The sequence below is a fragment of the Papio anubis genome, chromosome 14 (assembly GCF_008728515.1).
Source record: "Papio anubis isolate 15944 chromosome 14, Panubis1.0, whole genome shotgun sequence".
NCBI lineage: Eukaryota > Metazoa > Chordata > Mammalia > Primates > Cercopithecidae > Papio > Papio anubis.
Genome location: NC_044989.1, coordinates 54,690,539 through 54,702,651, shown reverse-complemented (window position 1 = coordinate 54,702,651; position 12,113 = coordinate 54,690,539). Strand labels below are relative to the sequence as shown.

Here is a 12,113-nt window from a genome sequence, read left to right as displayed (position 1 = left end):
ATTAATCCATTTACAGACAACCCATTTTTGACAAAGATGCCAAGAACATTAATTGGGGAAGAGAACAATCTTTTCAATAAATGATGCTGGGAAAACTAGCCACATGGAGAAGAATGAAACTAGACCTCCATCTCTCACTCTACATAAAAATCAACTTCAAGTGGATTAAAGACCTAAATGTAATACCTAAAACTATAAAACTCCTAGACAAAAACAGGGGAAATGCTCCAGGACACTGGGCTGGGGCAAGATTTTATGAATAAGACCTCAAAAGCACAGGCAAAAAAAGCAAAAATAAACAGATTGTATCCAACTGAAAAGCTGCATAGGAAAAGAAACAACAGAGTGAAAAGGCAACCTGTAGAATGGGAGAAAATATTTGCAAACTATTCATCCAACAGGGGATTAATATCCAGAATATACAAGGAAATCAAACATTGCAACAGCAAAAAAATAAAAAAAATCTGATTAAAAAAAGGGCAAGGAGATTTCCGTCCAAGATGGCTGAATAGGAACAGCTCCAGGCTACAGCTCCCAGCGTGAGCGACACAGGAGACGGGTGATTTCTTCATTTCCAACTGAGGTACCGGATTCATCTCACTGGGGCGTGTCTGACAGTGGGGGCAGGACAATGGGTGCAGCCCACCAAGCGAGAGACAAAGCAGGGCAAGGCATTGCCTCACCCGGGAAGCGCAAGGGGTAAGGGAATTCCCTTTCCTAGCCAAGTGAATCCGTGACACACAGCCGCCGAAAAATTGGGTCACTCCCACCCTAATACTGCGCTTTTCCAAGGGTCTTAGCAAAGGGCACACCAGGAGATTATATCCTGGGCCTGACTCGGAGGGTTCCACACCACAGAGCCTCCCTCATTGCTAGCACAGCAGTCTGAGATCTAACTGCAAGGCGGCAGTGAGGCTGGGAGAGGGACACCCACCATTGCTAAGGCTTGAGTAGGTAAACAAAGTGGCCAGGGTGGCCAGGAAGCTCGAACGGGGTGGAGCCCACTGCAGCTCAAGGAGGCCTGCCAGCCTCTGTAGACTCCACCTTTGGGGACAGGGCATAGACAAACAAAAGACAGCAGAAACCTCTGCAGATTTAAATGTCCCTGTTTGACAGCTTTGAAGAGAGTAGTAGTTCTCCCAGCACGGAGTTTGAGATCTGAGAACGGACAGACTGCCTGCTCAAGTGGGTCCCTGACCCCCGGGTACCCCTCTGAGATGAAGCTTCCAGAGGAACGATAAGGCAGTAACATTTGACGTTCTGCAATATTTGTTGTTCTGCAGCCTCCACTGCTGATACCCAGGCAAACAGCGTCTGGAGTGGATCTCCAGCAAACTCCAACAAACCTGCAGCTGAGGGTCCTGACTGTTAGAAGGAAAACTAACAAACAGAAAGGACATCCAGACCAAAACCCCATCTGTACGTCACCATCATCAAAGACCAAAGGTAGATAAAACCACAAAGATGGGGAAAAAACAGAGCAGAAAAGCTGAAAATTCTAAAAATCAGAGTGCCTCTCCCCTTCCAGAGGAACACCGCTCCTCGCCAGCAGTGGAACAAAGCTGGATGGAATGACTTTGATGAGCTGAAAGAAAGCTTCAGACGATCAAACTTCTCCGAGCTAAAGGAGGAAGTTCGAACCCAAAGAAGCTAAAAAACCTTTCAAATAGCTAGAAGAGAGGGTATTGAATTTTTCCAGTACAAAGAAATTATACATGTTTGAGATGATGGATATGCTCATTATCCTGATCTGATCACTAAGCATTGTATATATTGAAACATCACTATGTACTCCATTAATATGTACAATTATTATGTGTCAATTCAAAAATAAACATTATACAGAAAAAAATAAAACAAGGATTTCAAGGAAATCTCTAAAGGAGAATAAAATGAGGGGGACAATTCCTAGTATGTATTATAAAATAATATAAAGCTATAATAACTGAAGGTGTATTCCTGACACAGGAATAGACAAATCAAGAAAACAGAACAGGAAATTTAGAAATAGATCCCAATGCATACAGAATTTGGTGTATGATATATAGGGTATCTAAGCCAGGCACAGTGGCTCATGCTGGAGGCCAAGGCAGGCAGATCACTTGAGGTCAGGAGTTCGAGACAAGCCTGGCCAACATGGCGAAACCCCATCTCTACTAAAAATAAAAAAATTAGCTAGGTGTGGTGGCACACACCTGTAAGCCCAGCTACTTGGGAGGCTGAGACATGAGAATTACATGAACCCAGGAGGCAGAGGTTGCAGCAAACCGAGATTGCACCACTGCACTCCAGCCTGGGTGACAGAGTAAGGCCCCATCTCTAAATAAATAAATAAATACAAATATACATAAGTTAAATCAGTGAGGAGAAGATGAACAACTCAAATTGTCTTGAGAAAACTGGAGAGGTGTTTTTAATAAAATTAAGTTGAATTCATGCCTTATACTATATACCAGGTAAATTCTAAAGGAGTAAAAATTTAAGTTTTAAAAATGAAATAAGTAAAATACTAGAAGAAAACAAAGGAAACTATCTCTACTGACTCAGAGTGGGGAAGACTTTCTGTTAAAATCTGGAGACATAAAAGGCTTTCAGGTTAGCTGTGGATTAAAAAAAACCAACTATCGTCATACACACAGCATAACAGTGTTGCCATCAATGATGGACTATGGGTCTGCCAGTAATTGCAGCACTTTGGAAGCCTGAGGCAGGTGGATCACTTGAGGCCAGGAGTTCAAGAGAAGCCTGGCCAACGTGGTAAAACCCCATCTCTACTAAAAAGAAAAAAGAAAAAAAAAATTAGCCAGGTGTGGTGGCACACATCTGTAATCCCAGGTACTTGGGAGGCTGAGGCAGGAGAATCACTTGAACCTGGGAGGCAGAGGTTGCAGTGAGCTGAGATTGCAGGGATTACTCAGGAGGCTGAGGCAGAAGAATCATTTGAACCTGGGAGGCAGAGGTCGCAGTGAGCTGAGATTGCGCCACTACACTCCAGCCTAGGTGACACAGCGAGGCTCCATCTCAAAAAAAATAAAAAAGATGGACTACGTATGGTCCCATAGGATTATAATACCATATTTTCACTGTGCCTTTTCTGTGTTTAGGTACACAGATACTTACCATTGTGTTGCCGTTGCTTACAGTATTAGGTACAATAACATGCCATATACGTCTGTAAAATGGAAGCAACAGGCTATACCACACATTCTAGGTGTGTAGTAGGCTTTACCATCTAGGTTTGTGTAAGTCTACCCTACAGTATTTGCACAACAAAGAAATTGCCTAATGATGCATTTATCAGAATGTATCCCCATTGTTAAACACGTGATTGTACTGGAAAAAAAATTTTAATCTACATGACAAAAAAATTTTTCAAATGAAAAATGCCAAACTAGGAAAAAAATACTGTCATCTCATAGACAAAGGGCTAATCTCCCTAATATAAAGAGCACTTTAAATCACTTTAGTCCACAAATTCATATTAAGCAAATTCTTAATAATGGTAAGAAAAGATGTAACCAAAGGGTTGCAAATTAATGATTCAGGAGTTTGCTAAAGGGTGCTAACTTCAGATTATACATAGAGTCATGCATCATTTAATGACTGGGATACATTCTGAGAAATGCATCGTTAGGTGATTACATTGTTGTGTGAACATCATAGAGTGTACTAACACAAATCTGGATGGTATAGCTTACTACCCACCTAGGATATGTGGTGTAGCCTATTTGCTCCTAGGCTACAGATGCAGGCTGTCGCCTAGGCTGGAGTGCAGTGGCGCATATGGAGTGCAATGCTGTATAGTATGCCATGTTACTGAATAGTGTAAGCAACTGTAACACAATGACATTTTTGTGCATCTAAACATAAAAAAGGTACAGTAAAAATATTAATTTTCATCTTATGAGACCACTGTTATATATGCAGTTCATCGTTGATCAAAATGTTGAATTATGTGGCATATGACTGTATACATTTTATCTAAAACATCAAGTCATTATGTGTCACATGACTGTATATATTTTACCTAAAGCATCAAATATATGTTTATTCTGCTAAATATAATGCCAATTTTCCATTTTAATGGAGAAAACCAATAGCCACAATGACAAGGTGAAATGGGCAAGATAAGCCTTCAGTTGATGTCACAGTACATCAGTGATGAGCAAAGTCAACTCAGGATTACACAATTCTCGCAGGATATTCTATCTACCAAGCCTGGTTGTTTGCATCTTGCTTGACGTTGTATAGATGACAAAACTCCAGCTGCTGCAGACTGCAGTCACTGCGTTGGAATGTCATTTCTGTAATGCTGTGCATGGTTTGAACAGATTAACTCAAATGTTTTGAATATAGCAAACCTGCCGTTACTTTCACCAAGCATGCAACATAGTCATGGTGGCTGCACTTTTACTAGGCATATTATAAATACATGGCTAATTTCTCCCATATGCTATTATTTCAGGTGATTTTTTTTTTTCTTTTTGAGACAGAGTCTTGCTGTGTCGCCTAGGCTGGAGTGCAATGGCGTGATCTCAGCTCACTGCAACCTCTGCCTCCTGGGTTCAAGTAATTCTCCCTGCCTCAGCCTCCCAAGTATATGGGATTACAGTCGCCTGCCACCGTGCCCGGCTAATTTTTATATTTTTAGTAAAGGCAGAGTTTCACCATATTGGCCAGGCTGGTCTCAAACTCCTGACCTCAGGTGATCCGCCCGTCTCGGCCTCCTAAAGAGCTGGGATTACAGGCGTGAGCCACTGAGCCGACCTCAGCTGAAATATTTTCATACTCTTAATGGCAACACATTTGATAAATAAATCTGGTACAATTGAAACACGGTTTATCACTTGCAAAACTTTATTACATCATTCAAGAGAAAGATATGACTATCTTCACTTCTCCTGGCATAGATGAATCTCTACCTCATGGAGGAGAAAAAAAAGCTGCAAAACTTTCTGCAGTTCCTATTTGACGTCAGATAGAAACAACACAACAATATCAGAGGTCTTAATTAAAGAGTTTTGAGGGAAAACCCAGGGTTTCATGCCTTGAATTTTTTCAAGCTAAGCCTGTACCTCCTGAGCACCTGAGTGCATACTTCAACACATTTGTTAGAAGACTTCCTTTCAGTTCAGTATCATACTTAAACCAGCTGGAATTTTTAGAGCAGTCCAAGAACACCCTGTGTTATAACATTGCTATTTCCATGGAAATTTGGATAAGGGTCAGCTGGCATATATTATAAATAGTTCCCCATGATATCCCTAAATTAGAGATTAATTCAACGTGTAACAATTGAATTGACTTAATTAAAAAATGTTTTTCCTGCCTTGTCATTCACAGGCATTTGGGGAGGGAGTGGGGCTGCTCTACTGTTGGGACTCCTTGCTCCAAGGCTGAAAAGAAGATACTCTTTGGGCCATGTCAATGGCACTTACTCTCCAGCCAGCCAAAGGAAGAAAAAGGAATACAAATAAAGGCTGCCAGATTATAAGCAAAGACTTTACCAAGAAAAATAAAATGGTACAGAATCTCATTACCTCAATGAGAACAGAGATTCATCTCCTCGGCCTAAATGTCTTCTTCTAAAATTACTAAAGTACAAGATCTGGATTATGTGTCAAAGGTGAAAGGGACCATATTTTGCAGCCTAAGCCCACTGAAGCAAGAAAAACATAGTCTGGGTCAGAATGTTAGGTAACAGATGCCCTAGATACAGGCCCCAAGTTTCCTGACTCTTAGTTCTCTATGTTCCCCACGCTGTTTGCCAGAGAGCCACTCATCTCACCAGGGAGGTGCTCATCTAAATTGCATCCTTTGTAATATAAGCCTCAGTCTTAGGAATTTAACTTGTCACAAGTATGATGAGGCAGGCAGTGCTGCAAAGACAAACTTTTGAGGACCACTAAAAATGGGAAAACTAAAAGTTGGAGAAAGAGAAAGTATTGACGTCTTTAGGGGTGGTATAGGAGCTCTGATTAGAGACAGCCCTTGCCAGTTATTAGAAAAAGAAACATCTCTAAAGTAGAGAAGAATGAGTTCTCCAGCCTACAAAAGTCTGATGTGCTATTTTTTTGAAAAAAGTGAATTTTCTTTTTTGTTTGCTCACCAAGAAGGCTTCACCACATATGCAGAATGATTCCTGCATGAGGTCTGTTTTCAACTTTAAAGTAATAAACTGATAACTAGTTTATCCATTATTCCCTTCTCAGGGGATTGTGACTTCATTCATCTAAATTTAGTTTCCAATAAGTGCAACACTAAGATCATGGTGACACCCACCGCCATCTAAGCTACAGACTCTATGGGCATTCTCAATGCTACTCACCCTCATTACAGCAATTCCAGATCTTTCTCAAACATCTACTTGGTCACATAAGATAGTTACAGCTCTAACTTCATTCTGAGAAGAAATTTCCACCCCTAATGACGAACTCTAATCCCCTGGACCATGGAGTCACAATTCCTTCTGGGTAATGCTCTAAACTGGTGAGAATATGTATAATTTTTGTTATAAATACTTTAAATTTAGGGATTACTTCTAAAGTACTTCTCAGAAGAATTTTAAAAATAAAGAAATGAATAGATTCATATGTAAACCCATGACATTTGGAAATATTTACCAGTTTCTTCTTCCTTATTCTACCATGAAAACAGCATATTTAGCTTCTTGGTGAGCCACAACTGAGCTCTCTATTTAGAGTTTGTGTGCCATACCACCTTCTTAGGTCACCATGGGTGGTAAAGTAAGAATCACATTAAATTTTAGTTCAGCTGTGATAATGCTGTGCCCTTTATAACCTTGGTGGTTTAGACAACCCCCTGGCGTTTCTTAGTCATTATAAGCTCAGTGTTTCTAACAGGGACATATGGCACAGCCTCAAATACTCCTCTGGCTCACATCAGATGCTAACAATACTATTTCAAGAGTGGGAAATGGGAGGAGAAGTGGGATGGGGCACGCTTTTCTCCTTAACCTTTCTAGGAAGCAGTTCTTGAGATTATTAGCTTCATTCTAGACTAGAAAATACATGGGCAGTAGCAGGAGGCTCTAGGTTGATGACTTCATCAGTTCCATTTCTGTTTTTAAGCTGGCTAAGTTTGTTTGAAGCTAGCTAAAAGAACAAGACAGGCCATTCTTGGTCTCTTTATAAGCAGTGAAATATCACAGTATGGCCTCTTTCCTTTCAGGCAGGATCCCTTTGAGACATTCTTGGAAAAGCAGAACAGTCCATGACCATCAGGAAGGCATGCTGACTTCAGGCAATCTGGCAAAAGACTGTGGGTGCCAGTGAGGTAAAAACATTATTAGCAGAGTCAAGACTTTCTCTCATCAAGTAGCTCTGACCTACACTGTGGATTCCTTCTGAGCAGCTATGACGAATACACATTGTGTGGGTCTAGGTATTATAGGTGGATTTATGATTTATTTAGGGCAAGAAAAAGACATTTAGAAGACCAGACTTGGGTTTTTTTACCCATAAAAAATGATGGTTCTATATGAGTCCTTAAATATCTACACAATAAAGAGATATCCCTACCAACCACAAAAAAATAGGCTAGGCAGTACCCAGCAGCCTGGCCTATTTTTTTGTGGTTGGTAGGGATATCAGTTTTAGTCTTTGTACTTATAAGCACTCATAATATTTTGCTAAAATAATAAATTTTCATGTGCAATCACAATAATTTTATACTATAAAAAAATTGAAAAAGTCTTGAATATACATATTAAATCACTGGAAAATAATGCATCTTATTTGGTAGGTTTAATTTTTTAAATTAAAATAAAATGTTCTTTAAAATGTGTGGACCATATGCCTAAACTAAATGAGATGGCAGTTAATTTAAACTAATGAAAGTTGTGTCTTCAAACATATTAATATTTCATTTTGCTATTTTAGGTCACATTGATGAACAGAAATATGATCAATGATACTATCTTTACATTCAAAAGATTAAAATATAGACCATACAAATTAAAAGACTTGCTTAATTTGTTATTCTGCCTTCTCTTTCTTCACTTCCTATAGAGAACTCTTCCTATATCTACTATATATTAATCATTCATTCATTCTCCTACAAATATTTATTGAACATTTACTCTAATCCAGGCACTATTCCAGGGATTGGGATACAGCTGTGAGGAGGAGGTGGGAAAAAGCTCTCTCCTCTCACAGAACTTCTATTCAAATGGAGAGAGACAAAGAATAAGCAAATAAATATTGGAAATATAATGTCATATTGTATTAAGTGCTATGAAGAAGCATAAAACCAGGTAAAGAGTTAGACAACAATATGGGAGAGGAGAGGTCTGGATGATAATTTTGAATAAATGTCAGGGAAAGCCTCTCTGATAAGACCACATTTGAGCAGAGACCTGAATCATGTAAGGGAATGAGTCCTACACATATCTTGAAAACAGTATTCCAGGCTAAGGAAACAATATTTTTAAAAATCTAGGGGTAAGAAGCATGCTTGGCATGTTAGAAAAACAGCAAGATAGAGACAAGTGAGTAACGAGAGTATGGCAGGGGATGGGGTCAGGTAGTTGCTGGGGCCCATTCATGCATGTCCAGAAAGTTAGACAGAAAGTATCTAGAAGAGAGGGAAGACAGAATGGGAAAGAGGCATATTTAAGAAGATAATGACTGAGACTTTCCAAAAATTGGCCAAAAGCACACATTCAAGTAGATCTCCAAACCTAAACCAAGATAAGGAAAAAGAAAAGCATAGCATAGCAAAAAAAAAAAAAAAAATGCTAAAAATAAAAGTTATAGAGAAAATATTAAAAGAAACCTGAGAGAATAGACATAGATAGATTAACATCAAAGGTGCAAGTATTAGATTGACAGCTGATTTCTCGAAAGAATCAACAGAAGCCAGAATAACATGGAATGGTATCTTCAAAGTGCTGAAGGAATATAGCTATAAACCTAAAATTCTCTCCCAGTAAAATTACTCCTCAATAATGAAGTGGGAAAAAAAAATGTTTTCACTTCATGTAGAGCATTTGTCATCAATAGTCTAACCTAAAGACAATACTAAAGGGTATATTCAGCTTCCAGATGGAAGCTCAAAGATGCAGGAAGGCATAAAGAACAATGAAAAGGGCAAATGTGGATAAACCTAAATTTTTAACTGAATATAGCAATAGTTATAATAATACATTAGGAGATTTTAAGTATATATAAAATGAAAATATGTGCCAATAGCTTATAAGCTGTATTTATATCAGACAGAGAAGGCCTTAAGGTATCCATGGGGGATTGATTCCAAGACCTCCTATGGATACCAAACTCCATGGATAGTCAAGTCCCTGATATAAGACAGAATAGTATTTGCATATAATGTATTCCCATATGTTTTAAATCATCTCTAGATTACTTATAATACCTAATACAATATACATGCTATATACATAGTTGTCATACTGTATTGTTTAGGAAATAATGACAAGAAAAAAAAGTCTGTATGTGTTCACTACAGATGCAATTTTTTCTCAAATATTTTTGATCCTTGATTGAATCCACAGATGTGGAACCCATGCACATGGAGGGACAAATGCATTTTTAAATGATACAAGTTTAAGTTCTCTATTAAGAGATAATACTTCTACATTTTGATTCACCTAGTAACATAGCTTAAAATTATATATTAAACAACACTGACAAAACAGAGAAATTTAAAAATCATAGTGAGCAATCTGAACATCTCTCTCTCTCAGGTATATCAGATAATTTATAAGGATTTATAAGATTTGAACAATACCTTTTTACATATTTGACCTAACAGTCACACATACAATACTCTACCTTGAAACATCAGAATATACACATTGGCTTCAAGTATGCATAGATCATTATCAAAATCAACCATATGTGAAAGCAAATTACCACAAATTCCAAAGAATTGAATTTATACAAAACAAATTATTTGACCATAAAGATATTAGACTGGAAATCACTAACAAAAATTTTCCTAGAAAATTCACAATGCTTATAAATTAAGAAATATACTTTCTAATAACCCATGGGCCAAAGAAAAAAATCACAATGGAAATTAGAGCCTATTTTGAAGTAAATGTTCCTTAAAATTTATGAGGTACATCATTAAAACTATTCTATGAGTAAAGTTTATGGCCCCCAAATTCATATATTAGAGAAGAAGAAAAACTGAAAAGTAATAAGCTAAACATCCTTGATAAAAAGTTATAAAAAGAACAACTTAAATCTAAATAAAACAGGCTGGGCACAGTGGCTCATGCCTATTTAGTAATCCCAGCACTTTGGGAGGCCAAGGCAGGAGGATTGCTTGAGCCTAGGAGTTGGAGACCAGCCTGGACAACATGGTGAGACCCTGTCTCAAAAAACAAACCAAAAAATACCGCCAGAAATCTAAAGAAAATATAAGGAAGGAAATAAAAAACAGCAACAAGTAAAACAGAAAACAAAAATACAATAGAGAAGATAGATAAGGGTAAAAGTTGGTTCTTTGAAATGATTAATAAATTTATAAACCCCTATGGAGAATCATGAAGAAATAGAGAAAGTAAGTTTAAATAACCAATATCAGAAATAAAAGAGGAAACGTCACTACAGAGCTTATAGAGTTTTTTTGTTGTTGTGGTGTTTGGTTGGTTGGTTTTGAGACAGGGTCTCACTCTCATGGCTCAGGCTGTATGCATATTACATGCATATGGTCAATTAAAAAGTCAAGAAAACATACCTTTTATAAAAACTAACAGCGCAAGAAGAAACAGAATGTGAAAAACCCCTTATTTAAAAATTGAATTGGGGGCGGAGCAAGATGGCCGAATAGGAACAGCTCCAGTCTCCAACTCCCAGTGCGAGCGACACAGAAGACCGGTGATTTCTGCATTTTCAACTGAGGTACTGGGTTCATCTCACTAGGGAGTGCCGGACAATCGGTGCTGGTCAGCTGCTGCAGCCCGACCAGCAAGAGCTGAAGCAGGGCAAGGCATCGCCTCACCTGGGAAGCGCAAGGGGAAAGGGAATCCCTTTTCCTAGCCAGGGGAACTGAGACACACAACACCTGGAAAATCGGGTAACTCCCACCCCAATACTGCACTTTAAGCAAACAGGCACACCAGGAGATTATATCCCACACCTCGCCGGGAGGGTCCCACGCCCACAGAGCCTCCCTCATTGCTAGCACAGCAGTCTGCGATCTTGCAGCAAGGCAGCAGCGAGGCTGGGGGAGGGGCACCCGCCATTGCTGAGGCTTAAGTAGGTAAACAAAGCTGCTGGGAAGCTCGAACTGGGTGGAGCTCACAGCAGCTCAAGGAAACCTGCCTGTCTCTGTAGACTCCACCTCTGGGGACAGGGCACAGTAAACAACAACAAAAGCCAAAAGCAGCAAAACCTCTGCAGACGCAAACGACTCTGTCTGACAGCTTTGAAGAGAGCAGTGGATCTCCCAACACGGAGGTTGAGATCTGAGAAGGGACAGACTGCCTGCTCAAGTGGGTCCCTGACCCCTGAGTAGCCTAACTGGGAGACATCCCCCACTAGGGGCAGTCTGACACCCCACACCTCACAGGGTGGAGTACACCCCTGAGAGGAAACCTCCAAAGCAAGAATCAGACAGGTATACTTGCTGTTCAGCAATATTCTATCTTCTGCAGCCTCTGCTGCTGACACCCAGGCAAACAGGGTCTGGAGTGGACCTCAAGCAATCTCCAACAGACCTACAGCTGAGGGTCCTGACTGTTAGAAGGAAAACTATCAAACAGGAAGGACACCTACACCAAAACCCCATTAGTACATCACCATCATCATCAAAGACCAGAGGCAGATAAAACCACAAAGATGGGGGAAAAGCAGGGCAGAAAAGCTGGAAATTCAAAAAATAAGAGCGCATCTCCCCCGGCAAAGGAGTGCAGCTCATCGCCAGCAACGGATCAAAGCTTGACGGATAATGACTTTGACGAGATGAGAGAAGAAGGCTTCAGTCCATCAAACTTCTCAGAGCTAAAGGAGGAATTACGTACCCAGCGCAAAGAAACTAAAAATCTTGAAAAAAAAAGTGGAAGAATTGATGGCTAGAGTAATTAATACAGAGAAGGTCATAAACGAAATGAAAGAGATGAAAAC

At 39.4% G+C, this 12,113-nt stretch overlaps 1 protein-coding gene and 1 long non-coding RNA gene across 3 annotated transcripts in view; one reads left to right on the top strand and one right to left on the bottom strand.

Annotated features, from left to right (window-relative positions):
• Positions 1-12,113, bottom strand: part of ACYP2 (acylphosphatase 2) — a 202,758-nt gene that overhangs the window by 57,689 nt on the left and 132,956 nt on the right. The window lies entirely within an intron of this gene.
• On the top strand, positions 4,680-8,756 carry LOC110741059. Its single transcript, XR_002516642.2, has 2 exons — positions 4,680-7,296; positions 7,902-8,756. It is a non-coding gene; the product is annotated as an uncharacterized LOC110741059 (long non-coding RNA).